Here is a 13,798-nt window from a genome sequence, read left to right as displayed (position 1 = left end):
GATGTGCTGTGCGAGGGTGGCTGTGACAAGTTATGGAGGCAAAGGTAGAGCAGAGACATCGAGTTTATCTTTGGGACATGTTTAAAGGGCAGTGCAGAGATGTGTGTGCTTTGGAAAGGAGCTGCTCTGGGGTGCTGCTGGTGCAGGGGGGTTCTGTCCCTCTGTGCCAGCCTCCTTATCAGGGCAATTCTGCTCCTGTGGCACTCTGAGTGTCTGGGATTTTGGGATCCATGTCCCAGGCTTCACTGCCAGACATCACCTCAGAGAGTTAAGCACAACTGTTCATTTTTGTACAGCTTTCATAAGGTCAAACCCAAAAAAAGATATATTTTTTTCACCTGAATCTTCCATTTATCTCTGGATTACAGGAATTCCTTTTTCTGCTACTAAACTCTGAGGCCAAAAAAAAAAAAAACCAAATAAAAAACCAGAATGAACCCTGGACAGTTCCAAACCTTTTGAACTTTTGAAGAGTTTCCCTTCATTTTTCCCCCTCCAGTTAAGTCTGGTTCCAGTGATCATATGGACAAAGCAGGAAAGTTGAGCAGATCTCAAGGCTGGGAATGCAGGATCAGACCTGTCCTGAAGACCTCAGGGAATGTTTCAACCTTCCCAGTCCTGCCTTTGCACTGGTGTGAGAGCATCCCATCCATTGCTGAAAAACTCCTGGGAACCTCCCTGTTTTTAACAGATGGCGAGCAGTGTGGGAAAAGCTGGAATGCTGATAGGTTCTGTGGTGAAGTGAGAAAAGGAGCCATCAAATATTTCTGTCATCTCATGGCTGGATTTCCAGCAAGGACTCAATGCCCTGAAATAGCCCAGCCTTGGTAACCTCCCTGGCACCAGCTGGGTCAGCCCTGTTAGTCCCCACAGGTCCCGAGCCTGGCAGCTGGGATTAAGAGCTCAAAGAACCTTCTCAGAAGCTGAACCAACTCCATTTTTTAGTGTCTGTGAGCCACAGGAGGCACTGGCTGTGCTCGAGGGCAGTCGTGCACTTTCACACTCAGGCTTCCCAGCTCCTGAGCACCAGGTGTGCCCTCTGATGGAGCCACTTCTGCTCCTCTCCAGCCTTTAGCCCACCAGGCCTGCAAATTTGCTCTGGGAGAGCAGCCCCAGATTATTTTATAATCTTTCTTCAAAGAATATTTTTGAGACATGCGAAGGAGATTTATTTAAACAGGGAGGTAAAATAAGGCCTAGTAATAAACACAGAAGCCCTCCCTGTGTTTAAATTCCTTCCTCACAGAAATGTTTTCATATTAGGTTTCTTTTTCAATTATTTTCTTTGCCTAGACCCTGCAGATGTTTACCTGGCAGGTGTGTTTCTGGTCAGCCTTTAGATCCTGTTGTGAACAGAGCTGGGTGCCCTGCCTGCCCTGGGGATGGGCAGGGCTGTCCTGAACACCACCGTGGGCAGTCACGGAGGGAAAACAGAATCTGCAGCTGAATTTTCCACAGGCATTTCACTGAGCAAAAATGGCCATGACTGTTTGTCCCCTGGGCAGCTGTGATTCTCTTTCTAGAAGACAGCAGTTATGAAATTATTCCAATGTGTGTGACTTGGTGCTTGTTCTGCCATTCTCACTGGATTTATTGGGGTTGGACTAACAGAAGGAGCAAAACTGCTCCTTAGTCACGTCTCTTGCACAATTAGCAATGCCAATAAAAGCAGCGAGTGTGTGTTATCCCTGCTCTGTGCTGTGACTGTCAGTGGGAGCAGCACTGATGTAATCACTTTCCACCACCAGCACAGGGACCTCTGGGTGTGCAAGAAGCAGCTCTAATGAACCACATTCCAGCAATCCCCAGCTGGAAAATGGTTCCTACCTGGGGAAATTATACTTGGATACAGATGGATAGGACTGCTAATGACAGTGTCTTATTGATAAAAGCACATTTCTTGTAAAAAAATGATGAAAAAGCCTTTAGTTACATATCCTGCATGATGAGAAGGAGCCCGAGCTGGCAGTGAGGGCAGGAGCAGAAGCCTCTCCAGGGTGTGAGGAGCAGCAGGGTCACTGAGGTGGCTGCTTCCCACACGCCAGGCAGGCTGATCTCAGTGCCATGGCATGGCCAAGGATGGAATGGATTGACCAGGGAGCAAGGAATTCCACAGGGGCCTCAGGCAGGGAAACCCTGCCTGAGGGGCTGCTTGGGGCCCACAAAGGACCTTCCAAAGCCCAAAATGACTTTGCAGAAATGAATGGCTCTGGGCTGACAGAACCTAAAATGATGCTCTTAACAGAAAAATGAGACTGTGGCTCCTCTGCCAAAGCCTAGGGATCTAAGGCTTTGTCTGGTGCATGCTAAAGAATGGAAAAAAGGCTTCAGGAGAGAAAAAGAGATCTCAGAAAGTGAGAAAAAAATAAACAGAAAGAGAACTGATATTTACATTGTGATCTTCCTGATTATTTGCTGTGCTATTGCATAAGTTTATTTACTGAATGCTGTCTTTTACCAAATAGATTGTTTCATTTCTTCTTGAGAATTGGTTTCTTTTGCTATTTAAGCAAGCAGCCCACAGGAATGCCTTTTCAAGCATTCAAGTTACTCTGCAGACAGTGCTTGAGGCCTTCAGCAGTGTTTGTTTAGAATGGGCTGATTCCCCTTCTGCTCATTGCAGGGCTCTGCTTTCAGGCAATGCTTTATCCAGTCTTAATGACAAACACTGGGAGGAGGTTTAAGTCCCAATATGCAGCAGAATGACTTTTATTTGTTTAACTGGCAGCATGTGGTAACTTCCTTTCCTTCTTCAGTAAGCACAAGATGCAGCCCCACCAGGGATGTGGTGGTGTGTGTTTGGCACAGAGGAGTTTGTGCCTTTGGATGCACCTCAGCAGCAGAGGCAAATCCCTCTGCCACCAACCCCTCATACAGAGATTTGGGCTCTGTTTCCTTCCTGTGCTCCCTTTTGCTTCCAGTGTGGTAACAATTCATTCCTGGTTTTATGCAAAGAGCAATTAAAATAAAGTAAGTAAGTACTGGCAAAACAGGATTGCACTTTGGCAGAGGCAGCACAAAGTCTAAGCTGCTCTGGAGGCTGATCACCTCTGTACAATGTCTGCACCACAGCGATTTCCAGCTGGGTGGAAACCCCTCCCTTTTTGACAGATGCCATCTGTAGTGTCAAGTTTCAGGTTTCAGCTCTGTCCCACCCTGTCCTGTCCTACTTTTGGCAGGTTCCTTTACTGCAGTTCAGCCATCCTTGGCAACTCAGCAGCTGCAGGCAGATTTTCCCCTCCTGGTGCTGCAAATGCAGAGGAAGAAAGGTGACAAATTCAGCTGGTGGCATCATTTAGTCTGGCAGGGGGCTCTAGAGGTAACCCAGACTTAGTAAATGTGGGTCCAGCCAGAAAAGGTTTCTTGGGGCTGCTCCAGTCATGTTTAGTAACTCCAAGGATGGACACTCCACAGCCTCTCTGAGTCCCTTATGGTAATTTCCCCCTCCTTGCAGTAAATTAAAGCTGTTGAAGGTTGGATTCAAATTCTAAAACAAGTCTTCTGAAGTCATTCAGCTCCAACAACTGGTTTTGTTTCAATTAACAAGAATTGATTTTGCTCATTTTTCATAAGAGAGGGCAACTGTGCCATCATGTTTATCAAAAAAGTCTTTGGCATCTAATGAAACTTCCTCTGTAAGAGCTGGCTGCCTGTGAAGCTCTTTGGAAGGCTTTGCAAAGGTCATAGCCTCAATCCTCAGCTTCAAGGAGAATGTCAGAAGGCTTTACAGGGTCATTTTATATCCAGCAAAACAGGAGATCATATGGCTACATAGTTTTAACTTGTCTTGGGCAAATATTTTCTCTAAGCTGCAAAAAATGTTGTATTTATACTTTTAATGTATGCTGTATTATTAAGCTCTGACATTAAACACCATCATGCCAGTCTGGAGGCACTGAACTTTGCTAATCATACAGGAAAACAAGGGAAGGGGAAACCTGGCAGCTCTTACAGAACATTTCTTCCTTGCTGTTAACTCCAGAGGTCCCTTCCAACCTTGCCCATTCCATGCTTAATGCTGGATCAATCAAACCTCTCAGCAGGCAAAACTGAAGACATGGAAGCTCCTTGATTCTAAACTAGAATCTGTCCTTTGCACAGCACAGGGAGCAGGCCTCCCAGTTATATCCTCTGCTTCTTTAACAGGCAAAGGAATGGTGTTAACAGAGGCACCCAGTTTTGATGCAAAACAATGCAAAAACATTTTTTGGGTAAGGTGAAGCCTTACCCAAAAAACCCCACAGAACAAACCAGAAACCTCAGGAGAAATATGAAAATGCCCCTTTCCTGGACTATCCCAAGAGTGTTATCCCCAAGAGAAGAGTCTGCTGCTGTGGAAACAATTCCATCCTTCTGTGGATATCTGGGACCTGCCAGGTAAGTTAATAATTTACAAACTACAGAAGAGAATGTTATAGAATGCAGTGGGGCAAAATATATTTAACTGCACTGGATAGCAAATTCCTGGAAAAATGAAGTATCGTTCAGCTTGAGACTGCTTGAGCCTGCCAAATAAATTCAGCTGGGAAAAGATGTCGAGGCCAAGATCAAGGGAAAAATGCAACAAGTCAGCATTTAGGGCATTCCAGCATTTATTGCACAAGCCACCAGACTCACAGGATATTGGTTTCTGTGTTCTGAAACCCTTCTGTGGAAATAGTTTCACTGTATCAATTTCGCTGTAAATGAACAATCAGAGCTCTGGGACCTCTTTCCAGCCCTGTGGGGTTTTTACTAATTGTTCTTCAAGTCCAGCCTGGGCTACCTTGCTCAGACCCCTTGGGTTAGTCTGGATCCTGAGAATATATCTTGCAGGTACCTAATAGGAATGGAATACTCAAGTTATAGTTTCTTCTCCAGTAAATGTTTTATTGCCTAAGAAAAAAAATGGAAAGATTATAATCCCTTAAAGTAGCAAAAAAGATGATTAGAACACTTTTGTGAAGGTGGAAGCTCTCCTCAGGCATTCAGCATTCTCAGGCAGAGAGAGGAATTGTCATTAGATTGGTTTGAGCTGTGAATCTATCTCATTTTAAAACGATCCTTCAAGATGAGTCATGCTTAGTTCAACTCCCAGTGTAACTGAGCTCCACAAGTAGGAAAAAAGAAACCCAGCAATAACTCCCACTCCTTTCTTCCTCCTCTTCCTGGTGCTGAATCCCCTGCCCTGCCTTGGCAGAGCACTTCTGGCTGGCCCCTGGCTGCAGCTTCTCCCAGCTGGGCTCCCAAAGACAAGTGTGCAATTAGCCTTTGCCTCCCGGCCTAATTGACCTCTAGCCTTTGTCGTTTCAGCTAATTAGCGAGGCAGCCAAGTTGCACCTCTGACTGAGACTGACCCGGGGTTCAGCTAACGGGGGCTTTGGGCACTAATGCAAAAGACAATTTTCCCTCCCCGGTTGTTGTCACCCTGCAGCAGCTCACCCTGACACAGGAGCTGGGGCTCACTGTCCTGGGCTGGCCACTAGGAAAGGCTTCTGGCTCAGCAATTCTGCCATTTCATCTTCTGCTTCCTCCTAAAACCTACTTTTCTAGGTTTCTACCTCTCTAGACAACCAAAATATTGTATTGTAGTATTTAATTTCAGCAGGCTGTTTTTCTTAAGAAATGCTGTCTGATTGGCATGGATTTTGTCTGTCAGGCAACTAAACCCAACATAGGTAAATCAATACAGAGATAAAGATGAGGTATCAGCACTATTCAAAAGATGGGATTTTCATACTAATGGCTCAACCTGCTCAGCAATTCTCTTTTGGTTTTGCCAGATGTAAGGGCATAACCTTGAACAGGAGAAAAACCTTTTCAGTCTTGTAAAAAACAGGTTCACATAAGGCAGCATTGCAATTTGTGTTGTTATCAGGAAGGGTTTTTCTCTTGAGCCTCTCTTGAATGTCACAAAAAATTAAAAGCAGAAAGAGTTGCTCTAGTCAGTCATAGTCAGGATTGTTTACATAAACATTAACACAAAAATAACAATTAGTTCCCATTATTAAAATTTTCCAAAAAATGAGCAGAGGTCTTATTTTACATGGTTAATTCAGTTGCCCTGTGCTGGAGATATCTTTGAATTTCATGTCTTTAGGTGCACTCACCTGGTAGTCAGTGATACAGTATCAGAGTATGTCCTAGCATGATGCATGGTTTATTTGCACCCTGAAAGTGTCCTGGTGACGTGTGAATTAGTTAAAGAAGATCTAGTGGGAGATGGTGTTCAAGAGCTGGGTTTGTGCAGTGTGGGGTATGTTCAGTTGCCATGGTTATTCTAGGAAAATATGTGTACAGTTAGTTGAGTCCCTGTATAGTTTAACTTGCACAATGAATAAAAAAATAGGAGCATAAAACTTCTCATGTGAAACAAAATCTTTATAATCTGAGGGTTCATGATAATAAATTGAAACTGGAATATATATTAGGTACAGATACACAGGAGTGGTGGCAGCTAAAGCAGCAGTGTTTATCTTTTTACATAAATAGCAAAGCAGGTCAGAAATGCAAAACAGGTCAGAAATAAATGAGTTTCTAAAAGCTGAAGTGATGATGTGATAATCTGCATTTTGGAAATGATCTTGTGGCATTCAGAGCTACGAATAATGAACTTGGCTCTTGTTTGCCTCTCATTTTCTTCTATCACTGGAAGAGGCAGCAGGAGGAAGGTCCAGAGCAGCAGAAAAGTGACCACTGAGACTGTGCAAATTAGTTAGAACCAGAGTTAGTTGTTCAGCTGAAGGTAATTTCTTACATGATGTCTAAAATCTTTACTGACTGTTTGTATTTCTCTTTAGGCACTGAATAATTTGGTAACAGAATATGAGTAATGCCTTAAAGGGAATTAAGTCTGTCTAGTTATTTCTTGCTGCTCAAAGATAACATTACCTTTACTAGGCTGTCTGAAAAAATGTGTTAGCATGAAATTTATATCCCTCTGAACCCTCATTTATAATGCCTGGTTCTCTCCTGTGGTCTAAAGCAATAAGGGGACCTGTTGAACAGCAGAAGAGGGACAACCTTCATCCTCTGCTCTCTCTCCATTTCAATATTTAACTGTTTGAAGTGTTTATGAGAGTGGAAGCTGAAGTCTCACAGCCCAGACAAAATCTTGATTTCTTCTGCTTTACAGGAAACTTGGTTTTCAGAAATGATGTTTTTATTCTGATTTTGGAGAGTTTGACTCAGCAGCAAAGCAATGTCTGATATTACAGCACCGTTTTCTTGTGTTATAAAACAAAGGCATTTTTATGAATAACCATGGCCAGAATTTGCTTTGTACACATGGAAATGGGGGATTAATGAGTCTGATCCACCACAGAGAGCAGTGTCGAAGCAAAGATATGAAAACACACAAGCACTTTGTTGAAATGGTGAAAAATAAGTTACAGAAGCAGCATTAACTTTGTCCCTGTTTTTTAACACAGTGGTATGCATAAAATAAGCCAAAAATAAAATTTACCTCAGAGGTGGAATAGAATGTTAAATTCACTATAAATAATAGTATGGCTAAGCTCCATAATGTCAAGGCTTTTTCTTCTACCGCTGGACATTTCAAACAGATGTAACATCTTGAGTATCAGATGGTGCAGAACAGCCACCAAAAATCAGTGTTCCAAGGCTGGGTGCGTGACAGGGAATGTGGTGGGCATCGGATGCTGTGTGACTGCAGTGCACGGGAATGGAGTGAGTGGTGGCCAGGGATTTCAAATTCAATATCCATTCCAAAGGCAGAGGTCCATGTGTGAGTTCTGGTGATAATGTGGATAATGATTCTGTCAAGTCAAATGCACTTGCTGACCGATATAAATGAGTTATGGGGGCCTTTTGAATAATGTGCTGGTGATGAGCCATAAATCACACTGCAATCCCCACTCCATCTGCAGAGGGAGGCCTGCAGTGCTTTCCTGGTAACCCTCAAGTTGGTACACATATTAACATGAAAAATAACCAGTCTGCCAATTTTAAGCAGTGGTTTGCTTTGGATAAACACTGACAGTTTGGGCAGGCTGGTGAAGGGGTCTGACAGATTTGTTTGTTGTATGAATAATACCTCATTTATTGTGTTGGAACAACTGACAGTCCCTCGTCAGTGGCAGCAGGTCAGGGATGAGCACTGTACGAGTCTAAGAAGGATCCTGCTCAGCTGTCATTTTATTAATATAATAATTATCTGTTGATTGAACAAATGCAGTGTCCAGTATCTTGGCCATAGTCATGGAGGATTCTGTTCTTGCTGAAGAAACCAATGAAGTCAAAGGGTGATCTGTCTGCCAAAGGGCTTGCAGTCCGAATCCAGCCAGAATGGGGCAGTGGACAGACAGACAGACTGAAGAAAGAATGAGGCACTTTGGGTCAGTGAGATGAGCAGCAGGCTCAGGGTCCCAGCACAGCGATGGCTCTGCCAGCAGCCCTGAGGGCTGGGGCACCCTGGGGCACGGGGATGGGGCTCCTCTGCTGGGGGATCAGCCTTGAGGCAATTCTCAGTCTCTCTTCCTGAGGATCAGTGTCTCATCCTGAGTGGGGGGCAGGCATAGGGAAGGTCGGGTAACCTTGGCTAACTCAAGCTAAATTTAAGAAAACAATGAGATTCTAAGAGATGCCAGGTTCCAGACATGTGCTGGGTGCAGGCTGGGAGCAGCCAAGGCTGTTTGATGGCACCATGGGGGGAAAGGCTGAAGCAGGCAGGGCTCCAGACCAGCTAGCCAAGCTTCTGCTTTATTAAACACCAGAGAATCCAAGCACACAATTTAAATCCACAAAAACTAGGGTTCACTGGTTCCAGTGCTCATGCTATCACTTGTTCCTGTTATTAATTTTCCCACTGGCACTTACTCCAGTGTAGTTTCATGGCTGTACAACTTGTGTTTCATCTGTAGCCAAGGTGTGGAAATCTCAGTTTTCTATTTATTCCTTATTTTTTGGTATCACATAGACAAAAATGCATTTCCATTAAAGTCAATTTTGCCATGAGGCAAAAGTAGTTCTGTTTTTCCTGCCTCACCCCATCTTATTTTCCCAAAGTATAACTTTGTTCAAGAGAAAAGAGAGCAGTAAAATGCTCTGACAGTCATCACACCCTTGTGTTTTAGTACTTGGCTCTGTGATAGTCTGAAAAATAAAAGGTGTTGATACAGACAGTATATAAATATTCCTGCAAATAAGCTTTGTTTTAAAATACGTATTGTTTTCTTTCCATGTCTGCCTTTATTGTGAAAAAACACAGAATATTTCTGTTGCTTGTGAGGTTCCTACATTGAGAAAATTACCAACCAGGCACTGAAATTGCTGCAGGAGAGCAACAAATAAGACTGCTTCATGTTGTTTAGACAATTTGATTAGTCTTACTCAGGATTTCAGAATGTGGTAATCTACATGTTGCTTTACCTTGAGTGCTCAACCATTCTCCACAGTGATTTATACAAACAAATGAAATGTCAACTTGAAATGTTCCAGATTTAGATCTCCTGAAGCTCCATGTTGCTACTCTTTGTTACCAACACTCTGTGAAGCTCCCCACCAGCCCATGAGTGCTCTTACAGCTCTGGCTAAACCATCATTGTCTCCAAACTTGAGGCAAGACCTCTCCACTTCTCTACAACAGCAGAACTTTGTAAAAAGAATGGTCTTAACATGAACCACTTACACAAAACCACCCACAGTGCTTTTTTTGTTTCCTGGAGAAAAACACAAATTTAGCTAATACAATCTGTTCTCACAAAAAGAGTCCTCAGGCCTTCCTCCCAAGGGAAATGTGAATTAGAGACAAAGCAGTGAAATCAGTGGCTGCATATCAGAGCACTGCAGGGACACATGCAGCTGGGGGTCTGGGATGATGCTGTTCTGCAGCTGAAACATCTGAAAAAAACCCTTGGGTGTTACAACAATTTATGGCTCAAAGGAGCAGAAACTTCTCTGTCGAAGGAGTCCAGTGTTCACAGCAGGTGATGCAGTGAAACCTGGCCTGAGAACATGCAGAGAACACCTAGAGACAGCAGGGAAGAACAAACACCCTTTTGTTATTTGTCTGTCCCGGTAAGAAGATCCCCTCCTTGCTGTGGAAGCTGTTCATGCCAATACATGAATGTATTTAACTTCTTGCAGTCAGATTTGTGGTCTTCCTCACTTTGCTGAAGAAATGGGGCCGTTGGTTTCATCCAAACCCTAATGGAATTCTCACTGTTTTAGGCAGAGCTCCTAAGCTCTTTTTGAATCTAAAACTGAGAAGAACTCATGAAATGCCCAGTCTACTTGTGGTACATCTTGTCTGTGTGAAAATAAGTGGGATGGTTCCAGTCCAGTTACCAACTGGACAAGATTAGCTTTTCAATTCTAATTGCAGACCAAAGGAAGGAATGTATATTGTTCATTCAGCTTCTCTTTCATGCTGACAGATACTTGGAATTCCCACCATGTGACAGAGCTATTTGGGTTAAAACTGTCTTTTGTCCAATGTAAATTGTGGTGTAATTCCAGAAGTACCTGCATTTCCTGGGATATCACTGAAATGGGATGTTGCTGCCTGCCCACTGAAGCCTCAGTACTGAATAAATACCCAGAAAAGCTGTGTAAGCTCTTGATTTCAATGCACACTTGACCTCTTTGTCTCCAGAAATGAATTCTATCGAGTTTAGATTTCTGTGTCCCTTCCTTTCATCCATCTAATTAACCAAGCTTCAACTTCTTAACTTCAACAGTGCACAACAGATTGGAAGAGGATTTCTGTGCAGACAGTGGGGATGGGTGGTGATCGCATATTCTCAAGGTCAGACAATGGAATAACAAATCAGGAATATCCATATTTTATTGAGCAGTCCCAGAACTGCTGCTAGAATGCCAAGGGACTTACATGGCAGTTACCAAAGTTTTAATTTATTCTGTTCTTTGGAGAGAATTTTTTCGTGGAGGGTTTTTTTTTGTGTTTTTTTTTTTTTTTTAATTTTTACAGAATGCACCGAGATTATATTTTCAGTGTTGCAGTGGAGAAAAGGAGGCAAACTTTGAACTTCTCAAGGTGCTTGCCAGCCCCTTTGCTGAGGTCTCTTAGCCCAGCAGCCCTGTCTCCCACTGCCCTCTGCCCCAGGCTGGCTCCATCCCAGACTGGTGCTGGCTCCATCCCAGACTGGTGCTGGTTCTATCCCGAACTGGTGCTGGTTCTGTCCCGAACTGGTGCTGGTTCTATCCCGAACTGGTGCTGGTTCTATCCCGAACTGGTGCTCTCTCCATCCCAAGGTGGTGCTGGCTCCATCCCAGACTGGTGCTGGCTCCATCCCAGACTGGTGCTGGTTCTATCCCGAACTGGTGCTGGTTCTGTCCCGAACTGGTGCTGGTTCTGTCCCAAACTGGTGCTCTCTCCATCCCAAGGTGGTGCTGGCTCCATCCCAGACTGGTGCTGGTTCTATCCTGAACTGGTGCTGTCTCCATTCCAAGGTGGAGCTGGCTGTGCTCTGCCCCGTGCTCCAGGTGAGGATGCTCAACAGGATCAGACCAGGGAATCAGGAACAGACAGGAATTCCAGGGCTGATGTGGTGCCAGCTGTGCCCCAAACCACACTGCTCTGATCCTGGGTGTCCCAGGAGTCCCCCCGCTACGTGCCACTCCCAGGGACAGCAGCCTGTCCCAGGAAAAGAGGACAGGAGCAGCTCTGGGGTGTTTCTCCCAGGCGTGTCCTGGGGAGCACCGAGGGCAGCTCCAGGGGCAGGGGGCTCGGGGGACGTGGTTGTAATGAGGTGGGTGTTTCTCCCAGGCGTGTCCTGGGGAGCACCGAGGGCAGCTCCAAGGGGGATGTGGTTGTAATGAGGCTGGAACAGAGAGGTTGAAAATACAGGTGTAAATCAGGAGAGAGATGGAAGTTAGAGACCAAAGCAAAGAGCAGGGAGTGAGGGAGAGTGGGAAGACAGCATGGAAAACAAGCTACAAGGAATGGATATCAAGGAGTTGGGGAGCTTCAATCTGTGATCAATAAACAGGGTTCAGGACATACTGAAATGGGGAAATGATTGAACTCACATTTCCTCCATGCAACACAAATCTGCACAGACCTGTGTGAGACATTTTGCCATCATGTTGCCTCTCAGGACAGAGTGTGGGACAGGATGGGAATTATCCAGGAGGAGTTCAGGAGCTGCATGGCACATTAGGTCAATTAATATGCACAGCATTGCATTTCCTCCTTCAAATTAATAAACAGCACATTCATTTCTTTTCCACTAATTGAATGTTTAACTTGTTTGTCTAAGGCCAGGGATAGGTCAGGAGGAGGTTAGGGATGGATATTGCTTGTTTTCTCCAGAGCCATGAGCCATCACTGGGTTTCAGATTTCCTCCAGCCTGTCTCATTGCCATACAATTTTGCAGACAGATGAAAGAGTTTCTTTCATTACGAAAACAAAAGGGCAAGCAAAGAGTTAGGGAAACTGATAATTATATACAAACTTCTTCCCCAAGGGCAAAGGGAAAAAAAAGAAAATCAGTGTGTTGCAGTTTTTTTCAATATAATTAGTAACTTAATGATGAGATAATTAGTATACATATTTTCTTTTCAGAACTTAACTGTGCAAGGAGTTTATAGCTAGAAGACACTTTCTTTTTATATCATTCTTATGGCTGGCTAGGGCGTGTGAACAATGGGAAACGAGGAAACAACTTAGCACAATTAAAAAAATTAGATAATTTGGGACATACTTCTCAGCTGCTTTATTTGTGAGCTTGTTTTGCTATTTTTCCTTGAATTTCTTGTCTACTTAGGTTGAAAAATCTGGAAGGCTAACAGCAAAGCTCTGATTATAATGACTTCTGTAGCAATTCAGCAACTACCTCTGAAACTTCCAAGTGATTTTGGTGCTGAGGCTGGATATCATTATCACTTGGGACACCTGCAGGAGTCTGGTTATGCATCCCCAGTGGTCACCAGACAGAGAGTGAATCCTTTGGCCTACAGAATATGAATTTGGCTCACAGAATACGAATCAGGTTCCCATCATTCTCTCTTTATGGGCTACATAAGAATGTGCAACTTCAGCTCAATGTCAGGCAGACTCAGTCAGGTAGAGGCAAAACAGCTGCCTGGAGGGGCTGTATAAGAAATAAGATGGGTGTGCTCTAAACCAGGGTGTTCTCTGTGGGGACCGCAGTGGAAGCTTCTCTGAGATGCACTTCATGTGGAGACACCTGGGTTAACCCTGTGGTACTGGAGAAAACATCCCAGGCAGGGTGAGCAGAGAGCTGGCTGAGCACTGTTCCCTCCCAGCTGCCAAGGAGAAAAGCTGGCACACGTGTCCCTGAGGCTGCCCTGGCTCAGAGCCCCCTCACTGGTGGCACACCATCCAGAGGGGATTTCGGGCTGGCTGGGCACAGTTTGGTTCTCCTTGGAGGAGGATGAGCTGGATGTCTGTGGTGCAGAGCTGCTGGTGACCAAACTGCTCTATTCCCTGGGTAATGCTGTCCAGGAGCTGCCCAAGGCAGAGGGAATCTCCCCCCGCTGTGGTGCCTGACAAGCGCTCTCTGTGCCTGGCACGAGGATCTCCTCTGAGCCACCCCTGTTCACGGCTCCTGTCTGTGTGTTGAGCCTGGAGACTAAGCCACTGTAAGCTAGCTTTGAATTATTAATCCTTTTCTATCCTCTTTCCTTTCTCAGCCTCTCTCTACCAATATTGTTTCTTGGCTTCCCTGCCAGTGTGAGGCTCTGCTGCCACCTTGCCAGCTCCAGGTTCTGCCCTTTGCACTCCTTGATCCCTCCTGCTCCCATCCCACCAGTTCTGCTTGGTCTTGCAAAACTTTCCCTCTGACCATTAGAAACACATCCCTTCTCCTTTCT

Source organism: Onychostruthus taczanowskii, unplaced genomic scaffold, assembly GCF_017590055.1.
Source record: "Onychostruthus taczanowskii isolate IOZ18803 unplaced genomic scaffold, ASM1759005v1 scaffold139, whole genome shotgun sequence".
NCBI classification, from domain to species: domain Eukaryota; kingdom Metazoa; phylum Chordata; class Aves; order Passeriformes; family Passeridae; genus Onychostruthus; species Onychostruthus taczanowskii.
This window is presented reverse-complemented; position numbering follows the sequence as displayed.